Source organism: Lonchura striata, chromosome 3, assembly GCF_046129695.1.
Source record: "Lonchura striata isolate bLonStr1 chromosome 3, bLonStr1.mat, whole genome shotgun sequence".
Taxonomy (NCBI): Eukaryota; Metazoa; Chordata; class Aves; order Passeriformes; family Estrildidae; genus Lonchura; species Lonchura striata.
Window position 1 is genome coordinate 13995522 of NC_134605.1, and position 16998 is coordinate 14012519.

A 16998-nucleotide genomic window follows, 5' to 3' on the forward strand; every position below is an offset into this window, starting at 1 on the left:
GGGCCAGCGGAGAGACGCGGCCGCGGGCGCCCCGGCGGCCGCGCAGGAGCGGAGCGGGGCGATGCCGCTCGCAGGTGCGGGCGCGGCTCAGCGCCGGCGGGCGGGCGCCTCCGCGGGGCCCCGCCGGGGCGGGAGCGGGGGCGCGGCCGCGGGCATGGCGGGGCCGGGGAGCTCCGCGCCCGGCGCCGCCGCGCTCCGCTCCGCCGGTGCCGGCTGGCAGGCGAGCGAGGGGCGGCGCGGCGGCGGCGGGGTGGGGACACGCCTCCTCCGCCGCCCGCGCACATGGAGCGGAGCGGGACTCCCGCTGCCCCCCGCCCCCCGGGCTCCCCTCCCGGTGCAGGGCTCGGGCGCTGCGCGGGGCCCCGCCAGCCCCGCTGCCCGCCCCGCGGAGCGGCGCTCGCTCCAAGTTGTCCACTAAACGCAAGTAACACTTTGTGGGCGTTTCCCCCCCCCCCCCCCCCAAAAGAAGCTCGAAGTGAAATGTCTGAGCCCGATGCAGCTCGCTTCTTTTTTCGCGGCAGCGCTTGTCTTTCCTAGCTCGTTTGTTTGCCTGCCGGGGCGCCGGGCGGTCCCGGAGCCCGGCAAGAGCAGCGCTGGCAAGGGTTCTTGTCACAGCCCGTCCGCCCCGGCCCTTCGCCGTGCGCATCTGGATAGGGAGACTTGTCTTTTTCCTCCTCAGATAGTGCAGAGACACCAGCAAGAGCCAGGTGCAATAGGCAGTCTTCTTCCCTGCTTCTGCCCATTTTGGTCTCAGGTCTCTGCTCCCGCAGCTTCCTGTGTGCCTGTGTCCTGCATCTGTTCTCAAGATTAAAGCAATTATTAGCTGCTGCGACCCTGTTTGCACTCTAAAGCTTCGATTTCATTTGGCTCCATCACGTACAGGGAGTTAATTTCCACTACTGATGGTTTTTTAATTTAATTTTTATCCGAATATGACAGTTCTCCAAACTGAGGTATTTTCTAGGCTCACTAACATCTGGAATGTCTTGGGCTAAAAGCAGGGAAGTCACAAGTCTCCCTTACATTAGATCTTTCTAAGTTATCAGGAGAAAGGGCAGGTAAGTATGTCTTTTCCAAACCAATGCCAAGATTTGTCACTCAGGTGCTGTGTCTTTAAAAAGACACCCAGGTTAAACCAGTGTTTTCCCATCCCCGTTCTTTGTCACTCTAAATGTATGCACTTTATGGGTTGTTCGTGCTGCCAAGTTACTTTATCAGCTGAGATTTCTAAGGCGCATTTAGGCGTATCAAAATAAATGAATAGTCGTCTAATTGTGTAGTAAAAATTGAGATTTTTTTAAAATTGAGAATGATATTAAGCGCTACTATTTTTAAGTCTATTTGTCATCTTCTAAAATACACTTCCAGAGCGACTCCAATAAATGTCCCCGTTCCCAGCGGGAGAATCCCGCGGTCCCTGGCTGTTGCGCAGCGCGACCACCAGAGGGCGCGGTGAGTCGTTGTTCCCTGTTTGTTTCCCGGTGTTCACGAGAAACCCACCCGCGCTCCAAAACGCTGCCAAGTTACACTCACCAGCGTGTTCTGCCACCGTAGGGTCATTTCTGATGTCTGCTTGGTCATGCTGGTGTTTGTTTTCATATAGCTGGAAAGGTTTTTCATTCCAGCAGCTGCGTTCATAGAACCATCAAATAATTTCGCTTGAAAAAGACCTTTAAGACCATCGAGTCGAACCATTAACCCCACGCTGCCAAGTCCACCGCTAAACATTTCCCTAAGCACCACATCTACACATATTTTAAATGCCTCCAGGGATGGTGACTCAACCATTTCCCTGGTACAGTCAGTGTATTTTTCTATTTGTTAATTTTATAAGAATCAAACACTAAATTTCTTCTCCCTTCTTTGATGTATACCTTCTGTCTTTGCTTCTTTCAGGAACAATCACTAGAAAATCTGCTTAAAAAATTAAATAGCAAAACATGACTAGAAGTCTGACAGTGCTAATGAGTTACCCAGGTGCTTTTGACTTTGCAATTTGTCAGGCTTTCTGCTCCATATGTTCTAACCATCCCTCACAGAGAGCTTGCAGAGGAAGAGAGCAGAGTACAAATAACACAGCTTGAAGACATATATTTACTAACTCTATTGAAATATTGGTTACAGTGTATGTTCTAGAAATTATTTCAGGAGAAACAAAGCTTTGTGTGCTGTTTAAGAAGCTGTCTGGCAGAACAGGTAAAGTGCTGGCCTGACAAGACTTTGACTTTAAAGTGCTTGATGAGGCATTGTGAGTTGATTAATGCCTATTCCTATTTCTAGTTTTCAGTTTATTTTAAATATAGAATATAATTATTTCTTCCTTCAGAATTACACTGTCAAATATTCAATATAGCAAAGCTTACCTGGAAACAGTGATATTTTCTTTTCCTCTGTAGTTTGACATGTTCACTAGTTATTTTACTTATAACTGCTGACTTCCAATTGAGGAGATTTGTTTTAGTCAGCTGGTGTCAACAACTGTAAAGTATATCTTCTCAGAGCAGGAGCAGCAATTTATCAGGAACAAAACCTCAGATTTTAGAGAGAATATGCAGGTTTTGAGTAAAGAAAACTTGAGTTCCTATTTCTTGAATTTGAGATTGGGTAACCCTTTGGAGTTGTGAAATAGCAGATTTGTTGTTGTACTAGAGCTGCCTCATTTTGAGGAGACTTCATTGAGTGTAAACTGGTTTTTTGTGGTGGTGTTTAATTTTGCAACTGAATGTGTCAAGCAATTTGAAGAAATAGGATGGAGACCCAAAACACTGAAGGCTTTGTGTGACCATAAGCAAAACATTTAGTAATATATTAAGAGAAAGGTATTTTTAAAGGCAATTCTGGTAACAAAAATGGTGTTTGGAAGTTCCATCTGATTTGAAAAATGATACATAATTGGTGAGGAAAAACTCAGGTGAGCAAATAAATTAACTGAGGTCAGCATAGAAATTAGTAAAGAGTATTTACCCTATATGTTAAAAAAGTATGGGGCATAGAGGCAAACTTTAGAAGGACATAGCAGACTAATGATTTAAAATATAATAAAGACCTCTTTTAAGTAGATGTGTTCAGGTGCTTGTAGTGTTGGTTTGTTTTTGGTTTGGTTTGAATTTTTAGGTTCTGGATATACTGCTGGGATGCTGAATCAAAGCAATTAAGTCTTTCCTGGTGGTACAGTTGTTATCCTTTGCTGCCCAGGAGGAACTTCACAATTAATAGTAATTATGTAAAACTAGCTTTCTTTGTGTCAACATTTATTTTCGTGCCTTGCACTGTGCTATTGCATCCTAGGGGTATTTAATGAACTTGAAATATTTTCTACAGATTCTAAATCCTTCTGGCTCCATGCTGAGACCATTGCTCTGTGTTCTGAGTGCAGCTCTAAGCTTGCTTTTAGAGAAGAGAGCCTTTACTTGCATTTTTTATGTGAACAAAGTGGTATATTTTGATGGCAGGCATTTTTCATAACTTTGGATGAGATTCTGTTCATACTGAGGTAGCAACTGAATGCTGTTGACTTCAATGCAAGCAAAATTGGCTTTTAGTGGGCTGTCTTGTCAGGAATCTTGATTATTTTTATGACTACAACATGTAGCAACTCTAGTTGTGGAGCAGGTTGCCATGATGATAGACTTGTAAACACAGAACAAAAAATCTTCCTGGCTAGAGAGCATATAGTATATATAATGTAAAATTGTGGGGGGAAAACCCCAATCTTTTTGGTAATAAACATATTGCCACATTTAGCCATCTCTCTCTTAATTATTTGGAAAGGGAACATATAAAGAACAGAACAAATGCTTCAAAAGGTTCTGCATGCACAGATGGACTATGGTTTGCATTTATCTTTCATTTAGGGCTTGGGAAAAACTGGCTTCAAATAGATGACTTTTTAATTTTTTTATTTTTAATCTCACTTCTCTCTACCAAAGCCCCTCTACTTCTATCTGGTTTGTGGGCTATGTAGAAAACCTTTCAGGAGATGAGCCTACTGCCACATATAATTACCAAACAAACCATCTAATGACAGATGCAGGATTGTCAGTGGCACCTGACATAAGAGCACAAGTTCCCTTGTCACTGAGGCACTTATAAAAATCTGAATAATTTTGAATATAAGTGTTTCTAAAAATGGATGAATGACATTTAGTAGGGAACTGGGTATTCACATATATATACATGTGCTCAGAATACAATCTGGAGTTGACATTTATAATGAGGCTAACTTACTTTGTGAAACGTGATAACTGTTTGGGAAATTTGGCTATGAACAATTAAGATTTGATCCTGGAGATTTGCTGTATTTGTGGGTCAGACTGTGAAGTGTTTTAATATGAGAGACAACTGCCATCTTTACTTTCCTTCACCTCCATATTGAGAAACTCCCAGCAAAACTTCTTGTCCCTGATCTTGGGCTAATTATGAAAACTATTACATTTTCTATGGTCATTGAATCAAACAAAGCCCTTTGGGCAGAGATGGATACTAACTAGGAGAATAAACCAGTTTGTTACATCTGAACTTCAGGCAGGCAGATGCAAAGCCCAGAGAGGACATTTCTCGCCTGAGGAAGGTGATTAGGAGGAGACTTGCTAATGGATATTTCAAAGGCATGAACATATCCTCATAGGAGAGTACAACATGGGAATGTGTTTTCACACCAGAGAGATTCTTTTCTAAATTCCTACCAAGGAGAAGAGAAACAGCCTGAAGAGAAGATGGAGAAAAATAATGGGACTTGAAGAAGCTGTATGTGGGTGAATCCTAAGTGTGCTCTCAGAGTAGGAAGAATAGGTCCAGCTAAATGTAAGCATTAATTTGTCACAATCTTACCCTCTTTTTTTTTTTTTTTTTTTTTTTCACTAGCTGACATAAATACCTACTGTTGTGCCTCTTTTTTTTTTTTTTTTTTTTTTTGGTAGTTTGGGATATTTTTCCACTTGTATCCTCAGCAAAGGCCACGAGTTCAGTTCAGTTACCTAAACATACAGGAGTTAATGCCATTTGAGGTGCCCTCCATTTTCTCCCTAGTTAGCTATAGAGCAAGAAAAAATGTCCCCAGCATTGTCCCCTAAAACCAGGGAAGGTTTAGGTTGGATATTGGGATACATTTATTCACCAGAACGGATGCTAGGTGTTGGAAAGACTGCCAGGGAAGTGGCTGAATCACCATCCCTGGAGGTATTGAAAAGAGGAATAGATGCATCACTTGGGGACATGGTTTAGTGGTGGACTTGGCAGTGCTGGGGTAATAGTTACGCTCAATCACCTAGGAGATCTTTCAAAACCAAGTGATTCCATGATTCTGTGTGGAATTTACACACCTATTCTCAACCTGCTGCTCCAGTAGTGCATGAGCCTTTTTGTCCTGTCCAGCAGCCCCGTGTATGTCCAGCATGCCATTCTGGGGACACTTTATGCTGCAGTTAGGGAACTGAATGCAGCCCTCAGCATCTGTTAGGCCTCTTGGAAGCACAGGATTAGAAGCTTGGAAGTTGTGTTGGTTGGGTTTCAGGTCAAGTGCCTTGGTGAGTCACTCATGGGCTTTGGGAAGGGAATTCAGGCAGCTGGAACACCAAAATCCCATTGCTGAAGATTTGTGCAGAGCCACTGAAAACAGCAGACATTGCTCTGACTGCTTGTTTAAAGGAGGTGATTAGCTGGAGGTCTAATTAGGTGAGATGTAATCACAGTGAGTTAGTGTCTCACAAGTAGGGTTTTACTGGATCTGTGGAAAAAATATTCTCAAATGAAGTTTCTGGAAATGCTGGTTAATTTATTTTATTTCTTCGTGAGAAATGCTATAATTCTTTATTTTGGGTATTGAAAGTTCTAGGGGGAAGGACAGGAGAGTTAGAAACTGTCTTGCTATTATGCTGTTCTAAACTTCAACTTCAGCGGAAATAAGTTAAATAAAGCATTTTTGAAAACAGTTTCCTTTTTTTTACATTATTAATAGGAAAATTATTTCCTTCTCCTGCTCTTCACACATGCAGCGTTGTTAACTACTGTCCACTTGATTGTACCAAACTACAATAAGTGATACAGAATTAGGTCTTACCTGATTATAATATAATGTGATTATATTCATAGGTATGAATATAGGTCTTACCTACATATAGGTCTTATCTATACTCGGGCATACAAAATTCAGTATTTCTAGCTTTGCAATGGATAGAACGATGTGATCAGTATAACTACAATTTTGGGACATAATCCAGTCTCTTGTATTATTTAGCAAGGGTTTTAACCCTTACATGGAGATATTTATTTCTAAAAAGAATGATTCCGGTTTTTTATCATACCTGTTTTTTCAGAGGTCCCAGAAACTCTTCCTGTTGATTGTAATAGTTTATGAAGATGATCAAGCTTGATAACGTAGATAAATATTTGGTTTGCTATTTAGAATTCAAAGATGCTCAGGTTCTTAAAATACAAAATCTGCAGCCAAATACTCATCCACTTAAAATTAGCAATCTTAGTGTAAATTCTTTGATTATTAGAGAAAATGAGATCAGATGTCTTTACAAAATATGTTTTTTTCCTGAGCCTTCTGGAGCATTAGAGGGAGTGGAAGGGGCTGTTACTTTTTTTCAGGACACAGGCAGACCTGGCTCTGCAGTGCAGTGAGGTGTCAAAACCTTCCTGTTATCAGAGCTTCAGGAACAAGTGGAGCATGGCTCAATTACAGTTCCAGGAGAGCCAATAAAGCTGCTCTGTCCTGAGCTCACAGCACAGGACATTAAATGGCAGCTTGCTCCTCGTGGCTGGCAGAAATAAGCTAAAGATCCCTCACTACTTTCTGTAACTTCTCTGCAAAATATTGAGAGGACTCTTGCAGCAAATAGGTTTCAAAACTGGGTTGCAGGTAGGCAATTGTAGACAGGTCTCCCAGCATGCTGACATAATCACTGCCAACATCTGAGCAAATTACATAGATGCTCCCCAAGTTCACTGATGCAAGTTAGTATCTGCTTTCAGGAGCAGTAATGTCTCAGCATTTGCATCAAGTGATTCTTTCCTAAATGATGCAAAAGACTCAATTATGTCCCAGAGTTGGAAGCTAAAGTGAGCACACCATTATCTCCAGTACACAGCTAGAAATATCTCATAGCCAGAATCAGTCTTTTTTTTTTTTCTGCCTTTATTTTAGGAAGAAATAGTGTCCCTCATAAGGGTGTGTGTTTTTCAGTTATGACTTCAAGATATAACCACTAATGGTCTGGATCAGGTACAAATCCTTGCAACAAAATCCACCAGAATGATCTGGTAGACTGAGCACTATTTAGACAGAATAGATACTGAAATATCTGAGAATCTGACTCTCAAGATGAAAACAACTGCATGAGAACATATTTTTATTTATTTTGCACTGTGAAAATATTCATTTGTGTACAGTTTTTATGCTGCATTGTTCCCTGGCATAAGTTACTGCAGCTTTGTTTTGGGCAAGTACCTGACATGTATTTTAACATGTATTTTTGCCTATTTCAATGTACTTTCATTTCTCTGCTGGGAACTGCAGATCCTACCTACAATGCAGACCTGACTCCACATTTTAGGTCAAGTACCACTAAAGTCACAGATTCTTAGTCGTTTTGTGGAAAGCTGCAGTATGTTGACTAATTGTTCTTTTCCTGCTAATTACAGGAGGGGAAGGTAAATTCCACACCCTCTCTTTGAGGAGAGAGAAGTGGGATTTGGAGAAGGAGCAGTTTGCTTGTGGTATCCCTCTATTATACATGCCAAATTTATAATGAAATTGCAGCTGAAAAAGAGCTATCACATGGTGTGTTGGGAAGTGCTGCTGGTGGGCTCTGCAGTGCTCCAGTCCAGTTGTGTCAGGCTGGAAGTGAACGGCAAGTGGGCCACCTGCACTGCTGTAATGGCCACCACCTCTGACTGAGCTGCCGATGTACCTGCAGGATGTAAAGCCAATCAACCCGCATTAGCAATTTAGTCAGCCTCTCATTTCCCTGCTTCCCCTGGCCATAAACTGAGAAACTGAGCTGCTGAGGCTGGAGGGACTTTGGCACATCTTTGCCATCCACATAGGGCTGACTCTAGCCTTGAGAGAGGGGAAACAACTAAACATCACAACAGTGATGACAAAACAGATCTTTTCTGGAAATGATGGCTAGGAAACAAATTGGTAATATTGTCTGCAGAGCCATGCAAACTTATTCTGATAAAAATTTTTGGTACATTTGGTTTCTTTCATGTTAAGCTGCCCAGGCAGGTTTATAGATGTGCCTTTGCAGGAGCCAGAATAAAATAGGTTGCTCATTGCAGATTCTTAATTGTGGTTTCCTTTGATCCATGTGAGTTTGTTTTGTGTTTCTTCTTATTTTATTTTTTATTTAACTATTGCACAAATAAGGAAGGAGACATCAGTAATCTTATAATCATAGCAAGGAAAAATTTGTAGATGTCTCTTTAGAAAAGCTTAGCATGATTTAATGAGATGTACTGCTCTGTGTTGCACTTCAGTGAATATGACTCTCAAAAGTGGGAAATTATAGTAAATAGTACAGAAGCTTGTTTCAGAAGACTCCAACCCCTTATCAGTCTCTGCCCTGAGACTGCAGCATTCAGCTGTAAGAACTTCTTTCTGTTTGGAGGTTTTGACTGCTTATTTATTATGTTGCATTTTGATATTATGCTGAATACTTCAAAACATAGTCTTAAGATCATGTTGTTTTCTTATTTTTCTGAAAATTATTGTTATCAAATCATTAACACATTTTTCCTTCAGCACATCTAAATATGACTGTTTATCTTCTCTCTTTTTTAGAAATTTCATCTGTTTAAACATTTGTTCTGTAAAGCAGACTTTAAACTGGGACCTGACATCTCATGTTTGCACTGCAGTTTGTTTGTTTGCTTTTTTCCTATCGCTATACCTTTAATTTGGAGATCTGTCTTTAGTTCACCCTTTTATATTGCTGATTTTCTGTGTCTTTTTCCTAATTTTGTGTTTCATATATTAAAAACTATTTTTTCCTTCAGAAGAGAAGAATAGGGAAAATAAGCTCTTAACAAAACCAAAACACAGAATAGAACTAAAAATAAAAAAAGATAAAAGACAAAAAAAAAAAAAAACAAAAAAACCCCCAAAAACACAAACAAACAAACAAACAAACAAAAAACTCCAAAAAACCAAGATAAAAACAAAACCAAAACAAAACAACCAATTAAAACCCCCAAACACTGATAAAAACACTGGACTGAAATCCTGTGCTTCTGTCTTCCAGGAGCTGTATCAGGTACTATCTGTGAGTGTCCTTCTCATTAAGTCATGCATTCATCCTCTCTCCTTCTCTCTTCTTAGCACCAAGCATCTTTTTCTAAAAAGAGGGTGGTGAGCAGCTCCCCACTCAGCATGGGCTGTGGTTACCCATTCTAAAGTGTGTGCAGTTGCTGTGGCCTGGTTCCCAGCAGAAATTAAGAATGTATCAGAGCTTGATGCTCTCATTATTTGCAGAGATTATTTGGAAAATATTCCTTGAAACCTTGAGGAATTTCTCAAATTCAGCATTTCAATGTCTTCATAGAACATGAAAAATACTCAGACAAATGTGTAATTGGACTGTGTGCTCACACAGCTGATTTTTGCAGTTTCTTACGCTTCTGTTGTTTCCTGAGGAGCAATCCTTGACAGCCGAGAGGAGGACAAGCCTGTGGAGCTGTGATTTCTACCCCTGCACTTCTCATGCCTTTGTGGGAGGGAGTATGTTGAAGTATCCCTGTATTCCTCCTCCCAGTGTGCCAGAGAGGTCTGGCAGACCAGTAACCAATCTGAATCTTATGGTTTCCTATCCCATACTAGGGCAGAAAGAGATGCACAGTCTCCCTTTCATGGGGTTGGGTCTTAAAAGTTTCAACCTATTGCTGAATTTTGCAATTATGTAACCAAAAGCTTTTGCCTTCCCCAAGAGTGTGATTGCTGTGGATGAACTCAACCATACCAATAGAGTTATTCTGAATTTACAGAGGTGTGACAGAGTTAATAATGGATCAGTATTTCTGACTGTCTGTAGGCAAATATAGTAATACAGTTGCATTGCTAATAGTGATGGTCTGTCTAGTATGCCAGTATTTGGTGTATTTAATGAATTTAGGAAATAAATTCCATTGAAAGAAATCTGTGTTACACAAATTGTGACCATTTAGGTCAACTGGCTCAAGAGACAGATATATAATTCTTTCTCATGGACAAATTTCTTGATAAAAATGCAGGCATTAGATTCTCTATTTTCCTGATGTAAAAGCAATCTTCTCTGTCTCCTACAATAGAGAAGTCATTCTGTAGTAAAAAAATGAAATATCTCTTGGGTTCCTTAAACCTCACAGGACAAATTTCAGCCTAGCATGAATTTCTACTGCTGAGTTGTAGACCTTGGAACAGGGGCTGGTAATGGAAATAGCGATGGAGAATATTTTAGAGTTGTGAATGGTGATATGATGGACTCTTTGTGCCTTGAAATTTTGCACTTGTGGGGATTGCAAGATTGGTGTGTCTGGAAAAGCAGCATTGCCTTTTGCTGTTTAGAACAGCAGACTCTAACAGAAAGTGAATACACAATTCCAGAAAGATCATGAAGAACTATATTTACTTTTGTCCTCTTTGGGGAAAAAATTCTGATGTAAGAGTAACAATGTTTTCAAGTGTTTGTAGGGAATGGCTCATCCCTGAACAGCAAAGTTTTTGAACTGTGAATTCCATTCAGAAAAGCCTTTGAATTTGTTAAGGATTAATGTAGCAAATATTGCTTTCAGTCCTTGTGATGCTTTCACCAGAGAAATCTGTAGGTGAATAAGAATGATATTCAGCAGCAGAGTTTGTTCTATAAAGAAAAAGAGAGACTTAAACTACAAGTTGACACTTTGATTTTTACATTTTGATATATGAGGAAATGTGCAAAAGGACTTCCAAAAGACTGGTCCCTTTTAAGTCATGATTACTACGGTAATCCTCTTGTGGTGTGCCTCTTCAAATTTTAAAGATAGAACTAAAATGATTTTAATATATTCAGTGCTTTCTAGATTACATCAGACTTGCTAAAGAGCAAGGTAAGAGCTCAGGTAAAACATCACATTAAGTAGTGCAAGGCCCATGGATTCCATCCTACACAAGGCAACACTATGCCCCTTCCCAGACACCTTCTCCTCCTGCTTCCCCCAGCACAACAGATCATTGCGCTATATTCAGTCATTTATTATTTTCTTTTCTAAACAAAACACAATCACAGCAAAACATGCATTAACTCGTGTTCAGAAGATAGTCCTCAATCAATCATAAATAACCTTTCTCATCCCAAAATGTTTGGCAGCTGCTGAAGAAGACTCCAATCACAACATGAAATTTTCTTAAAATATTCATTAAAAATGTTGTATCTGGAAAGGCTTGACAGTCACTGTGGCTGGGATATTTGTATTGCAACTTTCCCCTCCCTGTCATGGTGTACTATTTTCAACTGGTTTAAGGAAGCAGACCCTATAGAATTGATGTTAAGGATAATTATTAGGCAATCTTACACAGTGTGAATACTTCCTGTGTGACTATTCTCCAGCATAGAAAAGTTGGAGGGGCTTCTACCTGTATTGTCTGTTCTGTGTCATTTGATTGATATCTGTGAAAGCAAATGCCATTCAGTATATGTTAGAACTGTGCTCTCCAGGCTTGGGCTTGGATGTTGACCATGATTTATTTATGGACCCAGCCAGGCCTCAAAGGGATGCGAGTATCCATTTGGAAAGAAGTCCAGAACTCCTGAAAGCAGATCTGAGAAACATGGGTGAACAGGCTGCTTCTGTCCCAGTGTATTTGTGATTTAGCAGTATGAGCTGTGTTTATTTTCTCTGTGATGCCTTCTGGGATTTCACATACCCATATGTTTGTACTTCTATTTGGTTGCTGGGAGTTATTCTGGTGAAATTCAGGAACTGGTTTCAGTGAAAATAGTCCTGGATATCTTGCTGACTAATATTGGGGTGGGTTTTTTTGGTTGTAGTTTTTTTTGGATGTGGTGGGTTGGTTGGTTGGTTGGTTGGTTGGTTGGTTGGTTGGTTGGTTGGTTGGTTTTTTGAGGGTTCTGTGGTTTGGTTTTTGTTGTTCCTGCACATATTGATTAGTTTAACAACTTTTACAGATCCCTAAAGGAGAAGTAGCTGTAACAGTATAAAAAGGGGTTATTCCAGTACAGATAATCCTTTTGTTTAGAAGAAAAGAAAACCAAGCATACTGTATGCACGGGAGTCCATGATTTCTTCCTGCCATCACATGTCTCATTTCAGGAATTTTTGAGTTTTGTCCCAAAGCAGAACTTGCAGGATGGACCCTGAAATATTTTCAGAGTTGTATGGCAGAACTACTGGATGAAATAATCTAATTTTTTTAAAAAGGTCATACTCTAGAAGATGCTTCTTTAGTCACACTCATCTTGAAGAGCAGGAATTTGTGTTTTCCTCTAACAGTTCTCCCCATTGCTGATTTCTTATATCAGAGTGGTTGCTTGGATAGGTTTGAGGAAGACAGAGGAATGAAAACATTAACTTTTGGCTCTTTGTTAGTCTCAGCTGTGTGTTTTACCCTTGCATCCCAAAGGAATTTCATAAGGAAAAGAGAGCTGATGCACCCTGCTTTTTGTTCATATTGAAATATGAATGATACAACAAACTTGCTTGCAAGGATGTACAATATTCTTTTGTGTTCTAGAAAATATTTTAGAATATTAAAACTCAGGTACTTTCAGACTGTTAATCTTGGGTATCCAGATTTTACAGGTTTTCATTCCTAGCTGTAACTGCAAAAGGGCTTAGTGTCAGAGGTTATAAAACAGTGAAAGTCTCATCTGATAAATCGGTGTAAGGACTGTAGAGTCAAAAATCTTCAGTCTGCCAGAGAGAAGGTAAAACTTGTCAGACTGGGCATGCAAATGACAGAACTTCAGATAGTAGAATTGGCATTAGCCTTTCTGACAAAAAAATATATTTCAATTGCAATGGTGGGGGGATTTCTACTGAATGTGGATATTTCAGAAGCAGAGATAATACGTTCAGATTTGATTTTGAGTTTGTTTTTTTTGGTTTTGGGGTTTGTTTGTTTGTTTGTGCCTGTTTGGCACAAGCAATCAAATTTGGCTGCAATAGCCATTATTAAAGAACTTACTTGCAGTACCTATCAGTTAGGGTTATTGCTATTGGAAGTATGTAAAATCTCCTCCTTTTGTATTGGGGGAATACTCAGAGTATTCTGAGTGCACAAGTGTGTACTCAGCCCATTGTGTACTGTGAGCAAGGGGGGTCTCAAGCTGTTTGTTTCTTCTTGCCAAGCAAAACATAGCTGATTTAAAACAAACAAAATAATTCCAAATGACAATAAAAACCATGCCAGTTTTGCAACTAGGTATCCTCTAGTTCTTGCAGGATTTCTTGTGTTAGCACCTATTGCCTGGTATACTAAGTCTATCCATCTAGACGTATGTTCCTTGTTCTTTCCACTCATCCTGAGAAGGTACTTCATAGCTTGAGACAGGTATTTGAGACAATTGATTGTTTCTGTCAAAGAGAGACAATCAAAAAGTCTTTTAGGTAAAAGACTTAAATACAGCACCAATACTTTGTGAAATACCAGCAGCATTGCTGTGTTGCTGAATGCTGCTGCTCTTTGTCACCACTCCCCAGAGTGGTTTTTGGAAGTAAATCATCTAGTCAGACACCTGCTCATCACATAGGTTCATCACAAGCTGACCTCCTCTGTCACACCACCTGTTGTAAGAAATAAAGGTCACTGGCACACAAAGTTAAATTCACTGTGTGTAAGCAGGCATGATGCCCTTGATTTAAGAGGAAGGAAGGTGTGTGCATTACAGCACTGATAAATGTGTCCCTAAGAGTCATCCAGCCTGAATTCAGAAGTGAAGTTCCTCCTACCAACAGAACAATGAGTGATGGTTTTCTCACTGCGCTGAGCTGGAGACCTGCATAAGGATGACACCATTGAGGCAGGACAGTGTGAAATCACTACAGAAGGCGAGAGAATAGAACTCTGATGTATTTAAAATATATCTCTTTTATAAAGAGTATCGTCTAGACCCACTCTATTGGTCCTAGAGTAGATCCATTGGTGTGCAGTGAATGACTCACAGTGGCAGAACTTATCTATAAACAAAGTGAACAACAAAAGAGATAAAGAATTATTTATATTCTTTCCCAACTGTTTCCCAGGCTTCTGCCTGGTTAGAAACCTTCATATCTCTCTGACTGAACTGAGAATGTCTGCATAAGGAAATTGTTCTGGTTTTCAAAGCTAGAGGTAGAACTGATAACTGGAAATTTCAGGTCAAATGCATCTGTAATGGATACACCAGGCAGTCTTTAGAGACACAGGAAGGCACTGAGGGTACATTTCAATAAGTTGCACTTCGGTGTTGCTTGCCTGAGATCATTCAAGCTCCAGAAAAACTGAACTGAACAGATGTGGAGTCCTTGACTTAAATTAATTCTGCTCAGATGAATGTACTGCACTGTACTTAAATAGGTGTCATTAAGCACCTTTCACAGCTTTTTAGCAGGTGTTAAGCACAAAAAATAGATCAGTTGAAAGAAAGGGAGAGATAAAGAGTAAATTTGCTGTAGAGTGTTTAGTATCTATCCAAAGCCCAAAATGGCTTCACTTTAGAGTGCTGCAGATGTGTGCAGTGTGCTTCCAACTGCTCTCATTTGCAGTCTTGCTTTTGTCAAAGAGAAAAAAGCTATGTAATGGTATTGCTTTAGCTCCACTGGAGTCAACCACAAAATTTGCATGGACTTGAACAAAAACTAGACATAAACCTAAGGGTCGTCTAAAACTGGCAAACAGAATGGGGTAAAAAACTGAATCCTAGAGTTGCAGGCTTTTTCTCCATTAAGATGGGGACTGGAAAGTAAATTGTTAGGTCTAACAAAAGCTCTAGATTGGTAAATCTTTTTTTTTTTTTTTTTTTTTCTAATCCGATTAGAAATAGAAGATATTTACTTTGTTATTGATTTTATTATTAAAAAATGGAGAGTTATGCCTCTGGAGTGGAAGAAATACATCTAGCCTTTAATAGAAGATTAATGATAACCCCTACTTTACCATCCCTTCCTCAAAGCTAAAGCAATTTTTCCATTGCAAGGGACTGGTTTTCATTAAAGCAAATTCAGTAAAAACAAGAAGACAGGTACATATGGGTCTGGATCTGACTTATTTTGCACCAAAAAAAAAAAAAAACCCCAAAAAAAAAAAAAAAGACTAAACCTTGATTTAATTGTATGATTTATGGGAAATGAAATTATGTGTAGTGTCAAAGAAATGCCATTTGGTAGGCTATTGCACCAATCTATACACTATGATACTTATTGAAAAACAATTACCTGAGACCTGTTTTTAACTCCCCTCTCAATAAATAACTTGTTGCTCACCATAAGCACCATTTTTATCTGCACATTGATTTAGCAGAATTCTTACGACTTTAGGATTTGGATTCAACATCTAAATCTGCAGAGTACTAGTAATTCAGCAATTAGCTTTAAGCTATTGTTTAAATCATATTTAATGAAAATAGTGACAAATTTAACTAAGAGTCTCTTAAGAGATCTGACTCAGACTCAATAAAAAAGCCAACATTATTTCTGACACCAAGAGCAGATGATTTTTTTCTTGTGAGAGATTTGGGGTGTTATATAGAAGTTGGTGTGAAAGCATCTCTTACAGATTGCACCTAGTTTCTGCTTTGTAGAGGCAGCTAAAAGTTTCTATTGCTTGTGATAACAAACACTGAATTTTGTATTTCTGTAAACAAAAAAACCCACAACCCCACCTTATATAATGATTGTTACAAAATGGTAGTTATATAAGGGTTTTTTATATAAATATAATAATGAGTATTGATATGGAAAAAATACTTTTGTTTTGTGACTAATTAAGTAACAGCAATATAAATTCTGTCTCTGCTACAAATTCATTAATGAGGTTTCGCAAGCTATGGTGTGTATTTGTGTTGATAAAAAAAAAAAGCACCTGTATACTGTTAGTTGCCTGTAAGTCAGTCTGATCAATGTGTGACTGTGTTAGCTGGCTTGTTTGTTCACATGAGAGCAAAGTGACTTTGTACAGGCTACATTTTATTTTTGAGCTACAGCACAAGTCCATAAACTACCCAAGTCCTCAGTGGTGGTGATTTACTCTCAGTGTAGCAGTTTAAGATGATAAGAAATTGTTATTGGTGAAGTCCCTTGTAATTTGTTTAACTCTTTGCATGGATTATGTGTATGCAGACAGTTCATTTGTTGTAAAGTTTTACTAGCAAGGGAGCTGCTTTTCCTTGGTGTAAACTCATATACTTGAACAGCTGAATGTTGCCCCTGCTTCAAAATTCCATGTGCAAATAAAACAAACCAACAAACCCTCTAGGATCCCATAGGTATGGGCCAAGGATGGGAAATGCCTTTTCCTTTATATTGCATGAACACAAGGGTGAGCATCTGTGAAAGGTCTACAGGAAGATGAACATTTTTTATAAAGGTTCAAGTAACTCCTTCTTCAGTGTTTTTATCAATTTCACTAAGATGTTCCTACCTGTAAGATCCTGAAGTATATCAATCTGAAATACACACCTCTATCAATATATTTTACTTTATTCCTCTTGACTTTCAGTATAATCATTATCAATCAAGTAATTGACAAAGATTTGTCTTCAGTTCTGGTATCTTTTGTGAGGAAGCTTATAGGTTGGACGTGTTTTGATGGCGAGGTTGGCGTTGTTTAGATTCAGGCTTTTTGTAATTAAGGAACTTCTGAAATTGGGAAACTTTGAAATTAAATTCTATGGACACAAAATAGGATGCTGCATGACAGCTGCAATGGAAGTTCTCTTATTCTATGACTTCACAAAATGATAAAATTGTCAGAACTTTTTAAAACTTTCGTCTTCACTCTGCAATAATGGAAAATGAGAAAATTCAATTTGAAAAATG

The 16998-nt window shown here is 39.3% G+C and overlaps 1 long non-coding RNA gene across 2 annotated transcripts in view; it reads left to right on the plus strand.

Moving 5' to 3' along the window:
- The window catches only part of LOC110479267 (uncharacterized), a 91341-nt gene that overhangs the window by 72018 nt on the left and 2325 nt on the right, over positions 1-16998 (plus strand). The window lies entirely within an intron of this gene.